The 25,203-nt window shown below is 45.7% G+C and overlaps 1 protein-coding gene across 3 annotated transcripts in view; it reads left to right on the forward strand.

Annotated features, from left to right (window-relative positions):
• The window catches only part of ATP6V1E1 (ATPase H+ transporting V1 subunit E1), a 64,748-nt gene that overhangs the window by 676 nt on the left and 38,869 nt on the right, over window positions 1-25,203 (forward strand). The window lies entirely within an intron of this gene.

Below are 25,203 nucleotides of genomic sequence, written 5' to 3' on the forward strand. Positions count from 1 at the left end.
AGTCTGCACATTAATGTTTGTCGAGCCATACCTTCAAGTTTGTAGGCAGGAAGGAGTGCAAAAGTCTCTCAGGAGAATATTGTGGCGTCTAAAGGCTTATAACATGAGAGAAAAAAATGGTTTCCGATTGTCCTGCCAATAGATACTCTGAAATTAGGGTCCTTGCATTTAAGAATCATATTGCCAATAGGTTTTTCAGAAAAGGAAGCTTGAGGCTGCAATTTAATCTCTGCATAATTTAGAGAACTAAGTCTACTTCTTTTTGAAGTACATAGTAGGAAAATTCCCTGACTAAAGCTCACTGGCTTATGAATAGTCTTAGATGAGTAATATGATGCTTTTTTTCCTTTGATTTTTCCATTTCCTTGAAAATACCTTTGCATTTTATTCTTAACCTAATATGCACTAAGAAGAGTGGATTGTTTTTTCATTTCAGTGGTTCTTGTGCTAATCACAAAATAAAAAGGGGTGTCAAAAATAGCATCTGTGGAGAATTTCAAGAAATCTTTCAATATTCTTACAGAACAGTGAGCTTTTTGAACATTTATCACTGCTGCTTTAATTTTTACTGTAGGAAAACTTGATATAGTGGAAAAGTACAATGCCCTCCAGATACTCTAGTAAGTCCAGTCATTAGTACTGATTCTCTTCTTACTCTGGTTCCTTTATCTTCCTCCCCCCACCTTGTTATACTGAAGACTTAAGGCTTTCACAGGAAAAATATAAAGGTAAAGCAGTTTATTTTCTTGGCATCTAGGTCAAAACCATTTTTTCTTTCTGTAAAATTGAAAGAATGAAGAAATCTGCCTGTATCCCTGGCACATATAACCTCCTGAAGGGCAGTGTGTTTTGTTTCCTGTTTTTCCAGCTGTCAATAGGCCAAACACTAAGCGCATAGTAGTGCTTAATAAACTCTAGATTTCCCTTACTACTCTCCCATTGTATAAAATACTTCTATATTGCCCTGGCCAGTATGGCTCATTGGTTGGGCGTCACCCCATGTACTGAAAGGTTGCCAGTTCCATTCCTGATCTGGGCACATGCCCAGGTTGCATGCTTGATCTCCGGTGGTATTTCTCTCCCTTTCCCTTCCTCTCTCTCAAAATCAATTAAAAATCTTTAAAAAGTACTTGTACATATTTGCTTTCTTGTCTGAGGAGTATGGGCCTTTATTTCATCAGATTTTCAAAGAAATCTATTTGACTCCAAAAAATTAAATTACTGGGTTGGCTGGAAGAAGAAAGTATTTTTTAAAGGTCAGGTTTTTCTGCCTTTGGGGTGGAGTTAAATGTCCTTAAGGGATTGACTGTTTCTCTTGTTGGAACTCTTAAGGAGAAAATATGATCATGTTGACTGTAAACAGGCTTCTCTGACCTGGGTTAAAATAGTGTTGTTTTGCTCTAGGCTGTCAGATCTGGTAGCAAATAGTTCAGCTTGAGTGGTATAGGCAGATAATGCAGGTTTGAACCAGGGTTTTCACCCACAGAGGCCAAATATGCCTTGTAGTATTTATAAACATCTGATTTGATTACCATATTTAGTTAAACTATTTTGAAAATTCCAGACTGAGTTCACTTGAGGCTTCAAACTGAACTAGGGGAACTACCATTCTCACCACAACCGCACACACAGATTTATAGGGAGCTATCCTTTTTGCAAAGTCACAGAGATTTTCTGTACATTTAACTCTGGATTAGGTGCCCTGAATATTTCAAACCTTGAGATTTTACAAGTATTGTGTTACTTAAAAAAATTTTTTTTCATTGATTTTAGAGAGAGAAAAGGGGGGGGGGGGGGAGAGATCAATTTGTTGTTATATATGCATTCATTGGTTGATTCTTGTATGTGGCCTGAACAGGGATTGAACCTCTGACTTTGGCATATCTGGAAGATGCTCTAACCAACTGAGCTACCTGGCCAGGGCCACACACTGTAATCTTTTGACCAATTTATATGTTTTGGGGACTAAACATCAATTTAATTGAATTCCACTGAGCCAAACCGGTTAGGGCGAATAATTCTAATTTAATAGTTTCATTTCACATAGGAGGAAAACCCATCAACTTGTCAAAATATGGCATTCTCAAATAGTTATGGTACGACCAAAATGTTCATCAAGGTCAAAGAGAAGTAAAATCAATAATAATAAAGTATAATATGCTAATTAGACCGGACAGCCGAACAACCTTCTGGACAAAGCCGCCATGGCAGGGGCTGAGACAGAGGCGGTTAGGGGTGCTCAGGCAGTCAGGAGAGCAGTTGGGGGCGATCAGGCAGGCAGGCGAGCAGTAAGGGGTGATGAGGCAGGAAGGCAGAGGCAGTTAGGGGTGATCAGGCAGGCAGGCAGAGGCGTTTAGGGGCAATCAGGCAGGCAGGCGAGTGGTAAGGGGTGACCAGGCAGACAGGCGAGCAGTTAGGGGAGATCAGGCAGGCAGGTGAGCGTTTAGGGGCAATAAGGCAGGCGAGTGGTTAGGAGCCACCGGTCCCGGATTGCAAGAGATGTGCGACTGCGGCAGTAAGACATCCCCTGAGAGGTCCCGGATTGAGAGAGGGTGCAGGCCAAGCTGAGGGACAACCTCCACCCACCCTCCCCCCACCCCCCCGCACTAATTTCGTGCATCAGGCCTCTAGTATAATATATTTCCCTAAGCATTTATATCACTTCGTAAAGTTTGATTTTCAATGAAATATCTAATGTTCTCTTTCGAAATACTTAGCTATGGCCTGTAGTTTTCAGCAGTGTCCTTTTAATGTTACATCCTATCTAATAAAAGAGAAACATGGTAATTGGCGTACGACCACTACCCTTCCCATTGGCTAATCAGCGAGATATGCAAATTAACTGCCAGCCAAGATGGCGGCCGGCAGCCAGGCAGCTTGAAACTAACATGAGGCTTGCTTGCTTCAGTGTCAGAGGACTCCAACGTTCCCCGCCTGCCTTGCTGGCCTCTGAGCCTGCAGTTTAAGAAACATTGTAACAAATATAGAAGCTAAACAAAACCCCAGAAACCAGCTTTCAGGGAGCTGGGATCTCAGAGCTGGAGTTATACATTGCTTCGATTATAGAACCTAAACAAACCAGATACCTTCTTTCAGCAGCAGAGGCCTCAGAGCTGGAGCCAGAGCTAAAGCTGGCCCAGAATAAAAAAGAAAAAGAAAAAAAGGAGCAGTTGGGAGCTTCAATCCCAACCTGAAAACAGCCCTCAGCCCCTACCAAGACTGGCCAGGCACCCCAGTGGGGACCCCCACCCTGAAGGGTGTGTGACCACCTGCAAACAGCCATCATCCCCTCACCCAGGCTGGCCAGGCACCCCAGTGGGGACCCCCACCCTGATCCAGGACACCCTTCAGGGCAAACCAGCCAGCCCCCACCCATGCACCAGGCCTCTATTCTATATACTAAAAGGGTAATATGCCTCCCATCACCGGGATCAGCGGAGCCCCGAGGCCTCCAGGCACCGGGATCAGCGTGACAGGGGGCAGCGCCCAAACCCCCTGATTGCCCTGCGGCTCTGTGTGTGACAGGGGGCGGGGCCACAACCTCCCCATCGGCCTTGCTCTTTTCCTGACAGGGGAAGGTGCCCCAACCCCCTGATCGGCCCTGCTCTGTGCCTGATGGGCGGAGCTCCCCAACGCCCTGATCGCCCTGTGGCTCTGTGTGTGACAGGGTGCAGCGCCCCAACCCCCACACCCCACGGGCCCTGCTCTGTGTGTGACGGGGTGCGGCGCCCCAACACCCCCCCCACGGGCCCTGCTCTGTGTGTGACGGGGTGCGGCGACCCAACCCCCCCTCCCCCACAGGCCCTGCTCTGTGTGTGACAGGGTAGAGCCATAACCTCCCCATCGGCCCTGCCCTGAGTGTGAGAGTGGCGGCGCCTCAACCCCCTCATAGGCCCTGCACTGTGGGTGATAGAGGGCGGCGCCCCAACCCCTCCCCCCCACGGGCCCTGCTCTGTGTGTGATGGGGTAGAGCCATAACCTCCCCACCGGCCCTGCCCTGAGTGTGACAGTGGCGGTGCCCCAACCCCCTGATCGTCCCTGCTCTGTGGGTGATAGAGGGCGGCGCCCCAACCCCCTGAGCCGCCCTGCTCTGTGTGTGATAGGGGGCAGTGCCCCAACTCCCCTATCGGCCCTACTCTGTGAGTGACCGGGGGAGCTCCTCAACCCCCTGATGAGCCCTGCTCTGTGCGTGACAGGGGGGAGCTCCCCAACCCCCTGGTCGGCCCTGCTCTGTGCATGACGGGGTGGTGCCGCAACCTCCCCATCGACCCTGCCTTGAGTGTGACACGAGGCGGTGCCCCAACCCCCCAATAGGCCCTACCCTGAGCATGATTGAGGGTGGCATCGCAACCTCCCGATCCGCCCTGCTGTGTGTATGACGGGGCGGCGCCCCAACTCCCCAATCGGCCCTGCTCTGAGCCCGACCAGGGGCTGCACCTAGGGATTGGGCCTGCCCTCTGCCACCTGGGAGCAGGCCTAAGCCAGCAGGTCGTTATCTCCCGAGGGATCCCAGACTGCGAGATGGCACAGGCCGGGCTGAGGGAACCTCCCCTCCCCCCCGAGTGCACAAATCTTTGTGCACCGGGCCTCTAGTTTAATTATAAAACTATAATTCACTCATTTTCAACATGCCAGTTCAGAGGAAAATATCTGCATTTCCAGGATTTTATTGCAGTTATGTATTTTTAAATAAAAAATTACAAAAACTTGATTTTATCCTAAAAAATTCAATGGCACATTTTCTATAAAAGGTATTTCCTAAGGACCAATTTCAGAGTACTGTGATTTGTGTGAATACCTTGTATAATGGATGTTCTGAATAACAATTCCACACTGGAACCTGTCTTTTATTAGCTCTTTTATTTTCTTAGGAGAAGCTTTATTTTTATTATTATTATTTTTAATATATCTTTATTGATTTCAGAGAGGAAAGAGGGAAGGAGAGAGAGAGATAGAAACATCAATGATGAGAGAGAATCATTATTGATTGGCTGCCTCCTGCATGCCCCCAACTGGGGATCAATCCCGCAACCCGGGCATGTGCCCTTAACCAGAATTGAACCTGGGACCCTTCAGTCCACAGGCCGATGGTCTGTCCACTGAGCCAAACTGTGTAGGGCACATTTTTATTACTTTTGAATTCTTTTTTTTTTCTTTTATTAAATCTTTCTTGTTCAGATTATTACATTTGTTCCTCTTTTTTTCCCCCCCATTGCTACCCTCCACCCAGTTCCCACCCCACCCTCTGCCCTTACCCCCCCCCCCACTGTCCTCATCCATAGGTGCACAATTTTTGTCCAGTCTCTTCCCGCATCTCCCACACCCCCTTTCCCCCCAAGAATAGTCAGTCCATTCCCTTTCTATATACCTGATTCCATTATAATCAACAGTTCATTCTGTTCATCAGATTATTTATTCACTTGATTCTTAGATTCACTTGTTGATAGATGCATATTTGTTGTTCATAATTAGTATCTTTACCTTTTTCTTCTTCTTCCTCTTCTTAAAGGATACCTTTCAGCATTTCATATAATACTGGTTTGGTGGTGATGAACTCCTTTAGCTTTTCCTTATCTGTGAAGCTCTGTATCTGACCTTCAATTCTGAATGATAGCTTTGCTGGATAAAGTAATCTTGGTTGTAGGTTCTTGGCATTCATCACTTTGAATATTTCTTGTCATTCCCTTCTGTCCTGCAAAGTTTCTGTTGAGAAATCAGCTGACAGTCGTATGGGTATTTCCTTGTAGGTAACTGAGTTTCTTTCTCTTGCTGCTTTTAAGATTCTGTCTTTGTCTTTTGCTCTTGGCATTTTAATTATGATGTGTCTTGGTGTGGTCCTCTTTGGATTCCTTTTGTTTGGGGTTCTCTGCACTTCCTGGACTTGTAAGTCTATTTCTTTCACCAGGTGGGGGAAGTTTTCTGTCATTATTTCTTCAAATAGGTTTCAATATCTTGCTCTCTCTCTTCTTCTGGCACCCCTATAATTCTGATGTTGGTACGCTTGAAGCTGTCCCAGAGGCTCCTTACACTATCTTCGTATTTTTGGATTCTTTTTTCATTTTGCTTTTCTGGTTGGGTGTTTTTTGCTTCTTCGCATTTCAAATCTTTGCCTTGATTCTTGCGCTCCTCTGGTCTGCTGTTGGGAGTCTGTATAATATTCGTTATTTCAGTCCGTGTATGCTTAATTTCTAGTTGGTTCTTTATCATAACATTGAGGGTCTCATTAGATTTCTTGTAGATCTCAATAACTTTATCGGCGGCTTCTAGACAGTTCTTGAGAGACCTTAAAAGTGTGGTTCTGAACTCTATATCCTCCATGGACAATTTTGTCCTGTTTCTTTGTCTCTGCATTTTTGATGCTTTCTTGGTGCACCCCCTAGTGGTCTTTGTGTGCAGTCTTGTTTTAGTTAAGCCTTGATTGTTGTAGTTAATACTAGGGGGATTTGACCTCCAGGCCAACTGGCTGTGAGAATCAGCTATGTCTGCAGTGGGAAAACTTCTGTCCTCTAGGGAGGTGCTAATCTAGCCTTTGCCTGAGGCTATCTGGCAAATGGCTCTGGGCAGGGCTTGGGCGGGGCGGGTCGCACTGCATCAACAGAGCGGGTGGAGGGAGCAGTTATGGCTGCTCTCAGACCTGTCCCCAGAGGCTCTGCCTCTCAGAGTCCCAGCAACCGCTGCAAACCTCGGAGAGAAAGCTGCCCTTGCGTTCCGACCGATGCCAGACAGTCCCACTTCTCCCGTTTGAGTCTGGGTCCCTAGAGACTCGCCCAGAACTGGAGCTCAGAATCTGAGACTTCCTCCTGATTCAAAATGACAACCGCGCCCTCAGCTACCAGCCCGCTCCGCGCATACCTCCGCACCTTTGTATTTCCCGCACTGCGCCTCCTCTGAGTCTCATATGCTGTTCTCTTTCCTTCTAGCTGAAGAATTTCCCCTCAGCCAGTCTTCCTGTGGTTCTGGGCGATGTCCGTTCCGTCTTTTAGTTGTATTTTTGAAGTGGTTGTTTGAGGCAGCAATCTCCAGTGTTTACCTATGCCGCCATCTTGGTTTCTCCTGGTACTTTTGAATTCTTTATTTTTATTCTGGCTGCTTCTAATGCTCTGGTATTATTTTTAAAAACTTGCTGTCTGGTCCTGTGCAATGTTTTAAAGAGTTGTAAAACCTTGGCTCCCCCAACCCCCCACCCATGTCTCCTCACTGCGGCGGCTACTTCTCCAGGGGATGAGTAGACCCCAGTATTGTGTTACTTTTAAAATAGACTCTAATTATTATACTTATTTTGGTCGTTAAGAGTGGGATAGCTCCAAAGAATGTTTATTTTAAAAGAAGTTTCCTACTAAACCATACTGTATATTTTCTTTCTTTCTTTCTTTCTTTCTTCCTTTCTTTCTTTCTTTCTTTCTTTCTTTCTTTCTTTTTTTCTTTCTTTCTTTCTTTCTTTCTTTCTTTCTTTCTTTCTTTCTTTGTATATTTTCTTTCTTTTTCTTTTTAAAATATATTTTATTGATTTATTTATAGAGAGGAAGGGAGAGAGATAGAGAGTTAGGAACATCGATGAAAGAGAAACATCGATCAGCTGCCTCCTGCACACTCCCTACTGGAGATGTGCCCCCAACCAAGGTACATGCCCTTGACCAGAATCGAACCTGGGACCCTTCAGTCTACAGGCCGATGCTCTATCCACTGAGCCAAACCGGTTATGGCTGTATATTTTCTTTAAGACATTTATTCCACAGGGTTGTTTTCTTAAGTCACTGTTTAAAAATTTTATACAACACATCACATGAAATTTACCATCTTAACTTTTTTTTGTTATTGTTAATCCTCACCCAAGGACATTTTTTCCCATTGATTTTTAGAGAGAGTGGGAGTGGTTGAGACAGAAAAACTTCAATGTCAGAGAGACACATTGATTGTTTGCCTCTCACAGGGTCCCCACCAGGGCTGGGGATCAAGCCTCCAACCTAGGTACGTGCCCTTGACCAGAATAAAACCTGAGACCCTTCAGTCTGTGGGTCGATGCTCTAAACACTGAATCAAACTGGCTAGGGACCTCTTAACCATTTTTTTTATTTTTTGTTTTGTGCACTGGCGGGGGGGGGGGGTGAGGGGGGAGTGTCCCTCAGCCCCACTTGTACCCTCTCACAGTCCCGTACCCCTTGGGAGATAACGACCTGCTGGCTTAGGCCTGCTCCCAGGTGGCAGAGGGCAGGCCCAATCCCTAGGTGCAGCCCCTGGTCGGGCTCAGAGCAGGGCCGATTGGGGAGTTGGGGCGCCGCCCCCTGTCATGCCAGAGCAGGGCGGATTGGCAGGTTGCGATGCCACCCTCAGTCATGCTCAAAGTAGGGCTGATTGGGGGGTTAGGGCACCGCTCCCTGTCACACTCAAGGCAGGGTCGATGGGGAGGTTGCGGCACCACCCCCTGTGATGCACCCTCAGTCATGCTCAGGGTAGGGCTGATTGGGGGGTTGGGGCACCGCCCCCTGTCACACTCAAGGCAGGGTTGATGGGGAGGTTGCGGCACCAACCCCTGTCATGCACAGAGCAGGGCCCATCAGGGGGTTGGGGCGCTGCCCTCTGTCACGCACAGAGCAGGGCCCATCAGGGGGTTGGGGAGTTCCCCCCTGTCACACACAGAGCAGGGCCAATCAGGGGGTTGGGGAGCTCCCCCCTGTCACGCACAGAGCAGGGCCGATCAGAGGGTTGAGGATCTCCCCCCTGTCACTCACAGAGTAGGGTCGATAGGGGAGTTGGGGCACCGCCCCCTGTCACACACTGAGCAGGGCGGATCAGGGGGTTGGGGCGCCACACCCTGTCACACTCAGGGCAGGGCCGATGGGGAGGTTATGGCTCTACCCCATCACACATAGAGCAGGGCCCGTGAGGGGCGGTTGGGATGCCGCCCTCTATCACCCACAGAGCAGGGCCGATCAGGGGGTTGGGGCACCGCCACTGTCACACTCAGGACAGGGCCGATGGGGAGGTTATGGCTCTACCCCGTCACACACAGAGCAGGGTCGGTGAGGGGTGGGGGGGGGTTGGGGCGCCGCACCCTGTCACACACAGAGCAGGGCCGATCAGGGGGTTGGGGCGCTGCACCCTGTCACACACAGAGCCGCAGGGTGATCAGGGCGTTGGGGAGCTCCCCCGTATCAGGCACAGAGCAGGGCTGATCAGGGGGTTGGGGTGCCTTCCCCTGTCAGGAAGAGAGCAGGGTGGATAGGGAGGTTGTGGCTCCGCCCCCTGTCACACACAGAGCTGCAGGGTGATCAGGGGGTTTGGGCGCTGCCCCCTGTCATGCTGATCCCGGTGCCGGTAGGCCTCACGGCTCTGCTGATCCCGGTGCTGGGAGGCATATTACCCTTTTACTATATAGGATAGAGTCCTGGTGCACGGGTGGGGGCTGGCCGGTTTTCCCGGAAGGGTGTCCTGGATCAGGGTGGGGGTCCTGCTTTGGTGCCTGGCCAGCCTGGGTGAGGGGATGATGGCTTTTTGTAGCTGGTCACACACCCTTCAGGGTGCGGGTCCCCACTGGGGTGCCTGGCCAGCCTGGATGAGGGGATGATGGCTGTTTGCAGCTGGTCACATACCCTTCAGGGTGGGGGTCCCCACTGGGGTGCCTGGCCAGTCTGGGTGAGGGGCTGAGGGCTGTTTTCAGACGGGCGGGTGACTGAAGCTCCCAACCGCTCCTTTTTTTCTTTTTCTTTTTTTTATACTGGGCCAGCTTTAGCTCTGAGGCTTGGCTCCAGCTCTTGGGCCTCAGTTGCTGAAAGCAGGTATCTGGTTTGTTTGGGTTCTATAATCGAAACACTGGTTCAACTCCAGCTCTGAGATCCCGGCTGGCTGAAAGCAGGTTTCTGGGGTTTTGTTTAGCTTCTATATTTGTAACAATGTTTCAAACTGCAAGCTCAGAGGCTGGCAGCGGCAGGCGGGGAACGTTGGAGTCCTCCGACACTGAAGCAAGCAAGCCTCATGTTCGCTTCAAGCTGCCTGGCTGCCGGCTGCCATCTTAGCCTGCAGTTAATTTGCATATCGCCCTGATTAGCCAATGGGAAGGGTAGAGGAGGTATGACAAATTACCATGTTTCTCTTTTATTAGGTAGGATTGTTTGTCTTCCTTTTGTTAAGTTGTATGAGTTCCTTACATTTTTTGGAGATTAACCCCTTATCAGATGTATCATTGACAAATATATTCTCCCATTACAAGTGCTCCATTGTTACTTTGTTGATGGTTTCTTTTGCAGAGCAGAAGCTTTTTATTTTGATGTGGTCCCATTTGTTTTGGTATTTTAAAAGGAATTGCATTGAGTCTGTGGATTGCTTTGGGTAGTATGGACATTTTAATGATATTCATTCTACTAGTCCATGACACAGTACTTTCTTCCATTTGTTTACATCTTCCTCAATCTTTTTTCAATGTCCTGTGGTTTTCCGAGTACAGCTCTTTTACCTCCTTGGTTAAGTTTATTTCTAAGTATCTTATTTTTGTTGTTGCACTGGTAAATCGGATTTTTGTTTATTTCCTCTTTCTGAAAGTTCATTATTGGTGTTTAAAAATGCTGTAGAACTCTGGGTGTTAATTTTGTATACTGTTACATTGCTGAATTTAGTAGATTTTTGATGGAATCTTTAGGATTTTTTATGTACACGATCATGTCATATGCAAATAATGACATCTTTACTTCCTCCTTTCCAATTTGGATGCCTTTTATCTCTTCTTGTCTGATCCCTGTGGCTAGGACTTCCGGTATTATGTTGGACAAGAGTGGTGAAAGTGGGCATCCCTGTCTTGTTCCTGTTCTTAGGGGAAATGGTTTTAGTTTTTGTATGATGCTCGCTGTAGGTTTGTCATGTATGGCTTTTATTGTATTGAGGTATGATGATGATCCCTGTATTCCCACTTTGCAGAGAGTTTTTATCAAAAAGCACTGTTGGATTTTGTGGAATTATTTTTCTGCATCAATTGATAATGATCATGTGATTTTTGTCTTGCAATCTGATTATGTGATGTATCATATTTCTTGATTTGTGAGTATTGTAGGCAGCCCTCGGATTACGTTGGACTTGACGTACATCGTTATGTGGTTACATCGCCATCTCCCATTTATTTATAAAAAAAGTTCCGTCATTTCGATGTATGTACATATGTGTTTTATGTTTATTATTTATTTACCACAGGTCAGGAATTACCTTTCTTTTAAATTTTCTTTTTTACTGTTTCACTTTATTACTGCTGTGTATGTGCTCCATGTGAGTGACGTAAGTGCTTATGTAGGCGGGTTATGTAGTTGTCTTACAGCGAAAATCGCGTTACGTCACACCATAGGAACGGATCTCCAACGTAACCCAAGGACCTACTGTACCAGCCTTGCATCCCTGGAATAAATCCCATTTGGGAGGGGAGATTAAAAATGGTGCAGAGTAAGTGGATGCTGCACAGACATGCTCCCAGGAACAGACTGGTATTACAACTAAAATACAGAAAAACTTCGTGAATAATCAACGGAAAACTCGCAGGAGAGAACCCTGATACCCAAGGACTGAAAGTGCTGCGACTGCGTGGAGACTGGTAGGAGGAGTGGAGGCACGAAAGTGTTGGCTGGGCACCCACAGACAACAACTAAAGTCCCAGAAATATCTCAGCTGTGGGGGGTTGCCACTGAGAATTCTGGGATCCAGTCCCCAGTCTGGGCCCCCCAGCAGAGAGCACCAAAACTGAGGGTACCCATATAACATCTGGCCGTGAAAAGCAACAGGGTGCTGTCTGCCAGGGAGTGACAGCTGAAAACTCAGGCACCCTCTTAAAGGGCCAGTGCACTAAATTCTCTGTGGAGCAACCCAACTTGTGCTCCAGCAGAGGGAGGGTGAAGTGGACTGGAGCTGTGAGAGCAGAAGCCAGGACCGGGGACTTGGGGGATAGAGCTCAGAAGGCAGACAACCCAAGTTTGCTGGGCTGAGTCATTCTCTCACTCAGGAGGATATCTTTCCCACATAGACATTTGCCTTGCCTAGGGGGAAGATAGTTGATACACCCTATTGGAAAACACCTTGCCCTAAGGCCACTTAAGAGATTAAAAATAACAATTAGCCTCTAGGACAGTGATGGCGAACCTATGACACGCGTGTCAGAGGTGACACGCGAACTCATTTTTTTGGTTGATTTTTCTTTGTTAAATGGCATTTAAATATATAAAATAAATATCAAAAATATAAATCTTTGTTTTACTATGGTTGGAAGTATCAAAAATGTTTCTATATGTGACACGGCACCAGAGTTAAGTTAGGGTTTTTCAAAATGCTGACATGCTGAGCTCAAAAGGTTCGCCATCACTGCTCTAGGAAGAAGCAACTGCCCCACCCTGTTAAAAAAAAAACTCTCACTACACCTGAGGATGATTACCTGAGGGGCAATTCAAGCTGGAATCCTGTCAGTCTGTAGGTAGAGGTGGTCTCTGGAGGCTTTGAATCTTTGCCTGATCTAATTAGTCAGAAACAGCCTTTAATACTGTCCTGCACTAGAGATTGAGAGGTGTAGAGGAGCTACCTAATAAAGCGGTAGCCAACCTTTCAAACCTCACGGACCACCAGTGATCCATGGACCACCAGTTGGTGACTGCTGCTCCAAAGATTTTCTTAAACCAGCGGCTACCAACCTTTCAGACTTCACGGACCACCATTGGTCCGCGGACCACCGGTTGGCAACCACTGCCCTAATATATAGTCAAAAACCTAAACAGCCAAAATGAGGAGACAAAGAAACAACCTCTAAATGAAAGAACTAGAGAATTCTCCAGAAGAGATAAATGAAGCAGAGATAAGAAGTTTATCTGAATCAGAGTTCAGAGTAATGATGGTAAAAATGCTCCGTAGCATGAAAAAGGATATAGTAACTATGAAAAAAGAAAAATCTGAGAGAAAGAATGACATAACACAAAGAACACATTGGAAGGAATTACAGCAGATTAGGGGAAGCTGAGGATCAAATCAGTGAATTAGAAGCCAGAGTTGAAAATGTCAATCAGAGAACCAAAAAGAAAAAAAAAAGAAAAAACAGGAGGACAGCTTAAGGGAGCTGTGAGATATTGTGAAATGTAACAGTATTAGAATAGGTGTGCCAGAAGAGGCAGAAAGGGAGACAGGCATAGAGAAGGTATTTGAAGAAATGATGGCAGAAAACCACTTGGTCATTATATGTGGTCTTTTTAATGTATTGCTGGATTTGAGCTATCATAATAATAAAATGCTAATATGCAAAAGGTTGTCATGCTGTGATGTGTAACGACCGATCAACAGGGCCTGAGGCTGCATGGTGCCTGGTCGGGGCAGGGGACCTCAGGCCACGACCACCCACCTGGTGGGGCTTGACAGGGGACCTCAGGCCATGCCCCCTACCTGGTGGGGCTTGACGGAGGTGGGGCCGGCCGGGTCTGGGTCTTGTGCGATTTCGAAGGACAAGTGGGTGGGTGGGGACTTGACTCTGGGTCCCTCGGCGTGCTCCAGACTGGCGGCAGATTTTCATATACATTTTAGTAATTTTCTTTCATCTCTGACACTTCTATTATAGAGAAAGGGCAAATAGAAATCCTATATAATAAAGAGGTAATAGGCAAATTGGCCATCACACCCTCACAAGGTGGCTTCCTACAACCAGGCCGGCAGGAGGGTTAGTGAGGGATGACCAAATGACTAAAGAAGCAGGCTGACTGTGGAGAACAGTATGGAGCTTCCTCAAAAAACTAAAAATGGAACTCCCATTTGACCCAATGATCCCACTTCTAGGAATATATCCCAAGAAGCCAGAAACACCAATCAGAAAGGATATATGCACCCCTATGTTCATAGCAGCACAATTTACCATAGCTAAGATTTGGAAACAGCCTAAGTGCCCATCAGCAGATGAGTGGATTAGAAAACTGTGGTACATCTACACAATGGAATACTACACTGCGGTAAAAAAGAAGGAACTCTTGCCTTTTGCAACAGCATGGATGGAACTGGAGAGCATTATGCTAAGTGAAATAAGCCAGTCAGAGAAAGATAAATACCTCATGATCTCACTCATTTGTGGAATATAGAGAACAACATAGACTGATGAACAGGGACAGATCCAAAGACAGAGAAAAAGCCATCAGACTATTAATCCCCAGAGGTAATGTAAGGGAGGGAGGGGGCAAGGGGAAGAGATCAACCAAAGGACTTGTATGCATGCATATAAGCCAAACCAATGGACATGGACAACAGGGGGTTGAGAGCATGAGTTTGGGGGGGGAGGATGGGGGTTTAATGGGGGGGGGATGAGGACACATTTGTAATACCTTAACTAATAAAGAATTTAAAAAAAAGAAGAAGCAGGCTGCGTGGGGCAACCAGGCCAGCATGGGGGGCAGTAAGGGGTGACCAGGCCAGCGGGGCAGGGGGGGGGGGCAGTTAGGAGCAACCAGGCTGGCAGGAGAGGCAGTTAGGGGCGACCAGGCAGGCAGACAGTTGAGTGATTAAGAGCCAGCGTTCCAGGATTGTGAGAGGGATGTCCGACTGCCAGTTTAGGTCCGATCCCTGGGATCCAGGATTGGGCCTAAACTGGCAGTCGGACATCCCCGAGGGGTCCCCGATTGGAGAGGGTGCAGGCTGGGCTGAGGGGACCCCCCCCCCCGCCCCCCGTGCATGAATTTCGTGCACTGGGCCTCTAGTATTAAAATATTTCCTCTAGTTAATTCGCTTTTAATATGCATGAATTTCATGCACCGGGCCACTAGTATATATATATATATATATATATATATATATATATATATATATATACACATACACACACACTATACTTAGTCATATATATATGACTAAGCGACCAGCTAACCAGTGGGTAGGTATAATGTGCACTGACCACTAGGGGGAAGATGCTCAGCGCAGGAGCTGAGAAGCGACAGCAACTTTGCAGAGTGCCCTGTCACACTCTGGGACCCCTTGGGGGATGTTGGACTGCCGGTTTTGGCCCGATCCCCGCAGGCCAGGTCGAGGAATCCCACTTGCCGGAGGGACCCTGCTCACTCCACAGATGCCCTTTGAGCCCCAGTGCCGCCCCAGGTGTGGGCAACCAGGGAGGAACTGCGGGAGGTTGACTCCTGAGTGTGTTTGGCCCGTTTCACCCAGTCCTATCCCACCGGCCAACTTTTAATTAATTTCCTTTCAATGTGCACGAATCCATGTACCTAGCCTCTAGTTTCCTAATATTTTGTTGAGGATTTTAGCATCTACATTCATCAGTGATATTGGCCTATAATTCTCTTTGTAGTGTGTTTATCTGGTTTTGGAATTATGATACTGATGGCCTCATATAAAGAGCTTGGAAATGTTCCTTCCTCTTGAATTTTTTAGAATAGTTTGAGGAGGATAGGGGTTGGTTCTTCTTTGAATGTTTGGTAAAACTCCCTTGTGAAGCTATCCAGACCAGGGCTTTTGCGTGCTGGAAGGTTTTTTTTTACTACTGCTTCAATTTCATCAGTAGTTATCCTATTCCAGTTTTCTGATTCTTCCTGATTGAGTTTTGGAAAATTGTATTTTTTTAGGAAAATTTCATTTCGTCCAGGTTGTCCAGTTTGTTGGAATATAGTCGTTCATAGTATTTTGTTTGTTTGTTTGTTTGTTTTGTGATCCTTCGTATTTCTGTGGAGTTAGTTTTACTTCACTGCTTTCATTTCTGATTTTGTTTATTTGGGTCCTCTCTCTGTTTCTTGATGAGTCTGGCTAGAGGTGCATCAATCTTGTTTATCTTTTCAAGGACCCAGCTCTTGGTTTCATTGACTGTTTGTTTGTTTGTTTTTTAGTCTATCATTTATTTCTGCTTTAATCTTTATTGTGTCCTTCATTCTAATGACTCTGGGATTTTCTTGTTGTTCTCTTTCTAATTCTTTAAGTTGTAGGGTTAAATAGTTTATTTTTAATTTTTCATGTTTTTTCTGGTAGGTCTCTAGTGCTATGAACTTCCCACTCAGGACTGCTTTCCCTTTGTCCCATGGATTTTGTGTTGTGTGTTCATTTTAATTTGTTTCCAGGAAGTTTTTGATTTCTTGCTTGATCTCATTAGTAACCCTTTCATTGCTTAACAACATGCTACTTAGCGTCCATGTGTTTGAATGTATTTGAGTATTTTTGCTGTAGTTGATTTCTAATTTCATTCTATTGTGATCTGAAAAGTTGCTGGATATTATTTCAATCTTCTTGAACTTGTAGAGGCTTGTTTTCTGTTTTGCATGTGGTCTATCTTTGAGAATGGCCCATGTGCACTTTATTAAATTAATTATTCTTCAGCTTTGGTGTGAAATGTCCTGAAAATGTCAATTAATTCTATCTGACACAGTGTGTCATTTAGAGTCGCTGTTTTCTTGTTGATTTTTTGTCTAGAAGATCTATCCAGAGAGAGGAACCAAGATAGCAGCATAGAGCCCTAGCCGGTTTGGCTCAGTGGATAGAGCGTCGGCCTGCAAACTGAAGGGTCCCAGGTTCGATTCCAGCCAAGGGCACATACCCTGGGTTGTGGGCTCGATCCCCAGTGGGGGGCATGGAGGAGGCAGCCGATCAATGATTCTCTCTTATCGTTGATGTTTCTATCTCTCTCTCCCTCTTCCTTCCTCTCTGAAATCAATAAAGAAATATATTTTTTAAAAAAATATAGCAGCATAGGTAAATGTGGGTATGTGCCGTCTCCCACAACCACATCAGCATTACAACTAAAATACAGAACAACCATCATTCAGAACCACCTGAAAGCTGACTGATTGGAAGTCCTACAACCAGAGAAGTAAAGAAGAAAGTTCACTGTGACTAGTAGGAGGGGCAGAGACATGGAACAGGCTGGTCCAACACTCACATGTGCCGTTTTTTTTAATTGGGAGCAAGATCATCTCTGTGGAGGGCACCTATGAGAATCAGGGGGTCCCAACAGCACACCAGGCCCCCAACTCAGAGTTTCCGAGATGGGAAGAGAAGTCCCCACAATTGCGCGCTGTAAAAACCAGCGATTGTGTCTGAGTGAGATGGAGGCTGATGGAGACCCAGGTTTTCCTTTTAAAGGGCTGGCACACAAAAGTATTTGTACTTTATTGCTCTGCTCTCCAGCACCAGCAACTTTGAGGGACCCAGACACGTATATGGAGGAACTGGACTATCTGGCATAGGGGCAGGAAATTGGGAAAGGCTTTTTGCCAAAAAGGAGTGCTTTCAGGGGTCATTGTTCCTGTGCTGGGACCTCCATCATCACAGAGCTGGCAGGCAGCCACATCTGAGTTTCCATCAGCTTGACTCACAGTATTTGCTCAGCCCTGGGAATTCACTGAGACCCTGCCCATCCAATTTGCTGCCACGCCAAAGCTGTTTGCAGCAGCTTTTCCATGTGAATTTCCTCTACTGGCTCTGGCTTCAGACATTGATAAAACCTCTCAAACTAGCTGCAGCTGGCATCAGTGTTCCCCAAACCTATCAGTGAAAGACCCAAGATTCGAAACTAGCACCAGCCTGCCTTGCTTCACAGCTGGGCCTTGCCTGGACACTACCTAGCCAATACAAATAGTAGCCATCTGCAGACCTCTCTATGCTCCTGCTGGGTGACTCCAGGCAGTGGCAAACTTTGCACCTCCTTGGAAGCCCTAGAGCTAGTGCACCTGGTGGACAGCTTCAGAGCATAGCAGATTACAACTCTATGCATCCACAAGCAACACACTCGAGGGCCAGACTCAGTGAGCACCAAAGCCCCACTGAATGAAATCCTTCTTGATAGGAGTATTTCCTGAATAGCATATCTTCCACTGTAGTTGCAGCTGGCCCTTACAGCCAAATGGCCTGGACTTCAACTCCTCCAATGACTCCAAACAGCAATCAAGGCTTAACTACAAGACTATGCACACAGTGCACACAGGTTTACCTAGAGTTCCCAGCTCAGGTGACTGGGTAGGCTGAGCCATTGGGCCCTACAGGACACCTACTACACAAGGTCACCCTAAGAATTCTAGGAGACATTGCAGCTCTATCTAATACATGGAAGCAAACACAGGGAAGCAGCTGAAATGCGGAGACAAGTGAAAGAAACGGAAGCAAGCAGACTACTGGATACGAGTTCCAAACAAGGGTTATAAGAATGCTCAAGGATCTTGATGAGAATTTCAAGGGTTTCAGAGTGCTTCAAGGGACTTAGTGAGGCATTCAAGGATCTCAGTGAGAATGTAAAAGACATAAAATAAGACCAGTAAGAAATTAAGCCTATACTAACTGAAATAAAGAATAATTCACAAGAATTCAATAGTAGAGAAGATATATTTTTATTGATTTCAGGGAGGAAGGGAGAGGGAGAGAGATAGAAACATCAATGATGATAAGAGAATCACCAATCGGCTGCCTCCTGCACACCTCCCACCGGAGACTGAGCCCACAACCCAGGCATATGCCCTTAACCGGGATCAAACCTGGGAATCCTTCAGTCTGCAGGCAGACATGCTACCCACTGCACCAAACCAGCTAAGGATAGAGGAGAAGATTTTGATAATCAAATCAACTATTTGGAATATAAGGAAGCAAAAACACCCAAGCAGAAGAGCAAAAAGAATACAAAAATATGAAGATAGTGTAAGGAGCCTCTGCAACAACTTCAAGTGTACCAACATTCACAATATGGGGATGCCAGAAGAGAAATGGAAAGAGGAAGATATTGAAAACCTACTTGAAGAAATAATGAGAAAAAACCTCCCCTTCCTGGTGAAAGAAGTAGGCTTATAAGTCCAGGAAGCACAGAGAGTCCCAAACAAGAGGAACCCAATGAAGCCCATATCAAGACTCATCATAATAAAAATGGCAAGGTCTAGCCAGTTTGGCTCAGTGGATGGAGCGTCGGCCTGTGGACTGAGGGGTCCCAGGTTCAATTCCGGTCAAGGACGTGTACCTTGGTTGTGGGCAATATCCCCAGTGGGGCGTGTGCAGGAGGCAGCTGATTGATGTTTCTCTCTCACTCATCAATGTTTCTAATTCTCTATCCCTCTCCCTTCCTCTCTGTAAAAAAATCAATAAAATATATATTTTTTAAAAATGGCAAGGGTTAAAGACAAAGTGAGAGTCTTAAAAGCAGCAAGAGAAAAACACTTAGTTACCTACAAGGGAATGCCCATAGAACTATCAGCTGATTTCTCAACAGAAACTTTACAGGCCCGAAGGGAGTGACAAGAAATATTGAAGGTGATGAATAGTAAGGACCTGCAATCAAGATTACCCTACCCAGCAACACTAACACTTAGAATTGAAGGTCAGATAAAGAGATTCACAGACAAGAAAAGGCTAAAGTTTTTTTCTATTTCTGCATGAAATGTTGAAGGATATTCTTGAAGAAGAGATAAAAAATGTGAAAAATAAAATGGCAATAAATACATACTTATGAACCAATGAATCTAAAAATCAAAATAAATGAACAAGAAGTCTGATGAACCAACTAAACTGATGAACAAAATAGAATCAGAGGCATGGCAACATGGAACAGACTGAATCTCTCAGGGAAGTGGGAGTGGTGGGTGAGGAGAGATTTACCAAAGAACTTACCTATGGACACAGAGAAAAGGGTGGTGAAGGCCTGGGATGGGGCAGGGTGGTAACTGGGTGGAGGGGGGTGATGGGGTGACAAAAGGGGGACATCTATAATACTCTCAACAATATTTAAAAGTGGAGAGAACCAAGATGGCGGCATAGGTTAACGCCGGAGTTTGCTGCTTTGAACAACTACTTCAAAAGTGAAACCAAAAAACGGAAGGGACATCACCCAGAACCACAGGAACGCCGGCTGAGTGGAAGTCCTACAACTAGGAGGAAAGAGAAACGCATACGGACACTCAGAGGAGGCACAGTGCTGAAGTCAAATTCTGAGGTGCGGAGTGCGCGGAGCGGGCTGGCGGCGGAGGGCGCGGTTGGTGTTTTCAATCGGGAGGGAGTCGCAGACTCTGAGCTCCAGATCCGGGCGAGTCTTTAGGGACCCAGACTCAAACGGGAGAAGCGGGACTGTCTGGCTTCGGTCAGAGCGAGTGCAGCTTTCTCTCTGAGCTTTGCAGCGGGTGCTGGGACTCAGAGAGGCAGAGCCCCTGGGGACAGGACTGAGAGCCGCCATAACTGCTCTCTCCAGCCCACCCTGTTGATCCTGTGCGACCCGCCCCGCCCAAGCCCTGCACTGAGGCATTTGCCGGATAGCATCAGGCAGACGCCAGATTAGCACCTCCCTAGAGGACAGAAGCTCTCTCACTGCTGACACAGCTGATTCTCATAGCCACTTGGCCTGGAGGTCAAACCCTCCCTGGAATTAGCTACAACAATCAAGATTTAACTATAAGACTGCGAACAAAGACCACTAGGGGATGCACCAAGGAAGCATAACAAAATGCAGAGACAAAGAAACAGGACAAAATTGTCAATGGAAGATATAGAGTTCAGAACCATACTTTTAAGGTCTCTCAAGAACTGTTTAGAAGCCGCCGATAAACTTAATGAGATCTACAAGAAAACTAATGAGACCCTCGATGTTATATTGGGGAACCAACTAGAAATTAAGCATACACGGACTGAAATAACGATTATACAGACTCCCGACAGCAGACCAGAGGAGCGCAAGAATCAAGTCAATGATTTGAAATGCGAGGAAGCAAAAAACACCCAACCGGAAAAGCAAAATGAAAAAAGAATCCAAAAATGCGAGGATAGTGTAAGGAGCCTCTGGGACAGCTTCAAGCGTACCAACATCAGAATTATAGGGGTGCCAGAAGATGAGAGAGAGCAAGATATTGAAAACCTATTTGAAGAAATAATGACAGAAAACTTCCCCCACCTGGTGAAAGAAATGGACTTACAGGTCCAAGAAGCGCGGAGAACCCCAAACAAAAGGAATCCAAAGAGGACCACACCAAGACACATCATAATTAAAATGCCAAGAGCAAAAGATAAAGAGAGAATCTTAAAAACAGCAAGAGAAAGAAACTCAGTTACCTACAAGGGAATACCCATACGACTGTCAGCTGATTTCTCAACAGAAACTTTGCAGGCCAGAAGGGAGTGGCAAGAAATATTCAAAGTGATGAATACCAAGAACCTACAACCAAGATTACTTTATCTAGCAAAGCTATCATTCAGAATTGAAGGTCAGATAAAGAGCTTCACAGATAAGGAAAAGCTAAAGGAGTTCATCACCACCAAACCAGGATTATATGAAATGCTGAAAGGTATCCTTTAAGAAGAGGAAGAGGAAGAAAAAGGTAAAGATAGAAATTATGAACAACAAATATGCATCTATCAACAAGTGAATCTAAGAATCAAGTGAATAAATAATCTGATGAACAGAATGAACTGGTGATTATAATAGAATCAGGGACATAGAAAGGGAATGGACTGATTATTCTTGGGGCGGAAAGGGGTGTGGGAGATGCGGGAAGAGACTGGACAAAAATCGTGCACCTATGGATGAGGACAGTGGGTGGGGAGTGAGGGCGGAGGGTGGGGCGGGAACTGGGAGGAGGGGAGGTATGGGGGGAAAAAAAAGAGGAACAAATGTAATAATCTGAACAATAAAGATTTAATTTAAAAAAAAAAAAAGTGGGAAAAAAAGATCTCTCCAGTGAAGTGGGGTGTTAACATCCCCTATGATTGTATTGCTGTCGATTTCTCCCTTGATATCCTCCAGAAGTTATTTTATATTAGAAGCCCTATGCATGAAATTCGTGCAAGGGGCTTGGCCCTCGCAGCCACAGCAGCTGCCACGGCCCTCGCAGACCTGGCTTTGTCTGGAAGGTCGTCCGGCTGTTTGGTTTAATTAGCATATTATGCTTTTATTATTATAGAAGCTACTTTTTTAAAAAATATATTTTTATTGATTTTTTTACAGAGAGGAAGGGAGGATAGAGAGTTAGAAACATCAAAGAGAGAGAAACATCGATCAGCTGCCTCCTGCACACCCCCAACTGGGGATGTGCCTGCAACCAAGGTACATGCTCTTGACTGGAATCGAACCTGGGACCCTTCAGTCTGCAGGCCAATGCTCTATCCACTGAGCCAAACTGGTCAGGGCTATAGAAGCTATTTGGATGCTCTTGTATTGGGTGCACATATGTTAACCAGAATTATATCCTTTTGTATCAATCCCTTTATTATTATAAAGTGGCCTTCATTATTTCTTGTTATCACCTTCCTTTGGAAGTCTGTTTTGTCTGATATGAGTATTGGGCCCCAGCTTTTTTTTTTTTTCCATTTCCACTTGCCTAAAGTGTTTTTTCTATTTCTTCACTTTCTGCCTTTGTGAGTCTTTTTTAAAAAAACATATTTTATTGATTTTTTACAGAGAGGAAGGGAGAGAGAGAGGGATTAAAAGTCAAGAGAGAAACATCGATTCAGCAGCCTCCTGCACACTCCCTACTGGGGATGTGCCTGCAACCAAGGCACATGCCCTTGACCGGCATCGAACCTGAGACCTTCAGCTGCAGTCCGAAGCTCTATCCACTGAGTCAAATGGTTAGGGCTGGGTCTTGTTATCTTGTCCATTCAACTATCCTATGTCTTTTGATTGGAGCATTGAAACTATTTACGCTTAAGATTATTATTTATAGGTGCTTGTTTTTTGCCTTTTGTATTGTTTATGCCTGTGTTCCTCTTTCTCATTCAATTTCTTCTTTTTACAACAGTCCCTTTAGCATTTCTTCCTTTGCTGTTTTGGTGGTGATAAACTCCTTTAGCCTTTTTATGTTTGCGAACCGTCTAATTTCATTTTTGAATGATAGCCTTGCTGGATTAGAATAATGCTGCATTCATTCCCTTTGTTTTTCATTACCTTGTATTTTTCATGCCATTCCTTTCTGACCTGAAGGATTTCTATTCAGAAATCAGTTGATAGTCTAATAGGAGTTCCCTTGTAGGTAAGTTTCTTGTTCTTGCAGCCTTTAAGATTCTTTTTTTGTCTTTAATGTTTGCCTTTTATTTTATTTTTAAAAAAATATATTTTATTGATTTTTTTAGAGAGGAAGGGAGAGGGATAGAGAGTCAGAAACATTGATGATAGAGAAACATCACTCAGCTGCCTCCTGCACACTCCCTACTGGGGATGCGCCCGCAACCAAGGTACATGCCCTTGACCGGAATCGAACCTGGGACCCTTGAGTCCGCAGGGTGACGCTCTATCCACTGAGCCAAACCGGTTAGGGCTAATGTTTGCCTTTTAAATTATGATGTGTCTTGCTGTGGGTCTTTTGGGGTTCATTTTGATTGGAACTCTCTGTTATTCCTGGACTTGTGTGACAGTTTTCTGCCATTGTTTCTTCAAACAGGTTTTCTATTCCTTGCTGGCTTCTTCTGGCACCCCTATTATGTGGATGTTGTTTCATTTCATGTTGTTCCAAAGCTGTGGCCGCAGATCAGTGATGGCAAACCTATGACACGCGTGTCAGAGGTGACACGCGAACTCACTTTTTTGGTTGATTTTTCTTTGTTAAATGGCATTTAAATATATAAAATAAATATCAAAAATATAAATCTTTGTTTTATTATGGTTGCAAATATCAAAAAATTTCTATATGTGACATGGCACCAGAGTTAAGTTAGGGTTTTTCAAAATGCTGACACTCCAAGCTCAAAAGGTTTGCCATCACTGCCCCAGATATTACTCTGCTCTTGGCTGGACAGAGATTCTTGTATGGAGATCAATGGGGTTGGCTGGCAACCTGGAGTTTTTATCAGTATGGTTCCCAGAATATTGGGCAGAAGGTTCCTCCTTCAATCCAGTCACTGACTGCTCTTTGAGACTGTTCAGACCTGTAAACTTGGCCTCTGCTTTGTTTCCTCTGATAAGTTCTAAATGCAGGGTGTGGCATGCAGGTCTCCTGAGTGTGCACAAGCTATATTATCTGTCCTGAGGCTCCTGGGAGAGGGTAGCTCCTCTCAGGAAAAAATGACTGTTTGGGTTTGGATAGATATGAACAACCAAATCCATGTCTCCCTGCCCTGCTTCCCATCCCAGCCTCTCAGGCACCTCAAGTCCATGCCTCCCTCTGCAGCAAAGCCTCCAGTGAGTCATTGCAAATGAAAACTCCTTTGCTCTGGGTTTAGAGAAAAAAACCACTCCATAAGACAAGCAAAAACAAAACAAAACAAAGAACTGTGGCTTTTTTCTCTGACCGTGCCGGAGTCCAACCCCAGCAGGTCCAGGGGTCCCCAAAGGTGTGGATGGAGTCGGCGAAGAAGGAATGACACGGAGACAGTGTTCAGTTGATCAGCAGCCTAGCCAGGATCTCCAGCCAAGTTCTGGTCTGGATTTCCAGAGAGGTTCTGCTTTGGATCTCCAGCCAGGTTCTGTGTCCATGTTCTCTTGCAAGGTTCTCCAGGTTCTCCAGCCAGGTTCTGTAGCCATGTTCCCTCGCTAGGTTCTGTCCAGGTTCTCCAGCCAGGTTCAGTCACCAGATTCTAGTCAGGTTTTCTTGCCATGTTCTATAGTCAGGTTCAGTCCAGGATCTTTTGCCATGTTCTCTCCAGCGAAGTTCTTCTGTCTGTGTAGGTTCTGTCTTCTTACATCTGTATTTATACCAGTTGATTCCAATCCTATCAATCTCTATTCCAAAGGTTAGGGCGTTTCTTATCTCCATTCCAGGGAGTAAAGATTATGTAGCTTAAGCATGATTGTTCGTAGTTAAAGTGATTAATTACCCGCCTGGCACTTAGTTAAGAGGTTTTATTCCCTCCCTAACTTCAGGGGAAAATCCCTACCTGGGGAAACAACCTTTCTCAGAGACCTTGGTTAAAACACATAGTGCCAAGAAGGTGAGCAAACATATTAAGAACAGTATGCCATATATGCCAGGTCCCTTGAAACAGCAAGGATGGACCGGCTCCCGGCATGACCGGCTTCTGTTCCTAGCTTCAGACTTCACCACAAGCCAGCAGCCCTGCCACCTGTCTCGGCTAGATGTAATGTGGACTGTGGGATGGGGCTCTTGTGTTCTGAGGTGCTGTGGAGCCCTGCCTGGGTTCCAGGCCTCTATCTTCTGAGGGGACAGACTATCCTGTAGCTGGAGTTTGCTTCTCCCTCTCAGACCACCAGCCTGCCACCCCTGGCCACTGGGTCCGCTTCTCCTGCAACTTTGCTCTTATCAGTCTCTGGGTGTTTTCTCTCCTCCTCAGCTGGACCAATTGATTTTTAGAGAGACATCGATA

Source organism: Myotis myotis, unplaced genomic scaffold (assembly GCF_014108235.1).
Source record: "Myotis myotis isolate mMyoMyo1 unplaced genomic scaffold, mMyoMyo1.p scaffold_m19_p_3, whole genome shotgun sequence".
Taxonomy (NCBI): domain Eukaryota; kingdom Metazoa; phylum Chordata; class Mammalia; order Chiroptera; family Vespertilionidae; genus Myotis; species Myotis myotis.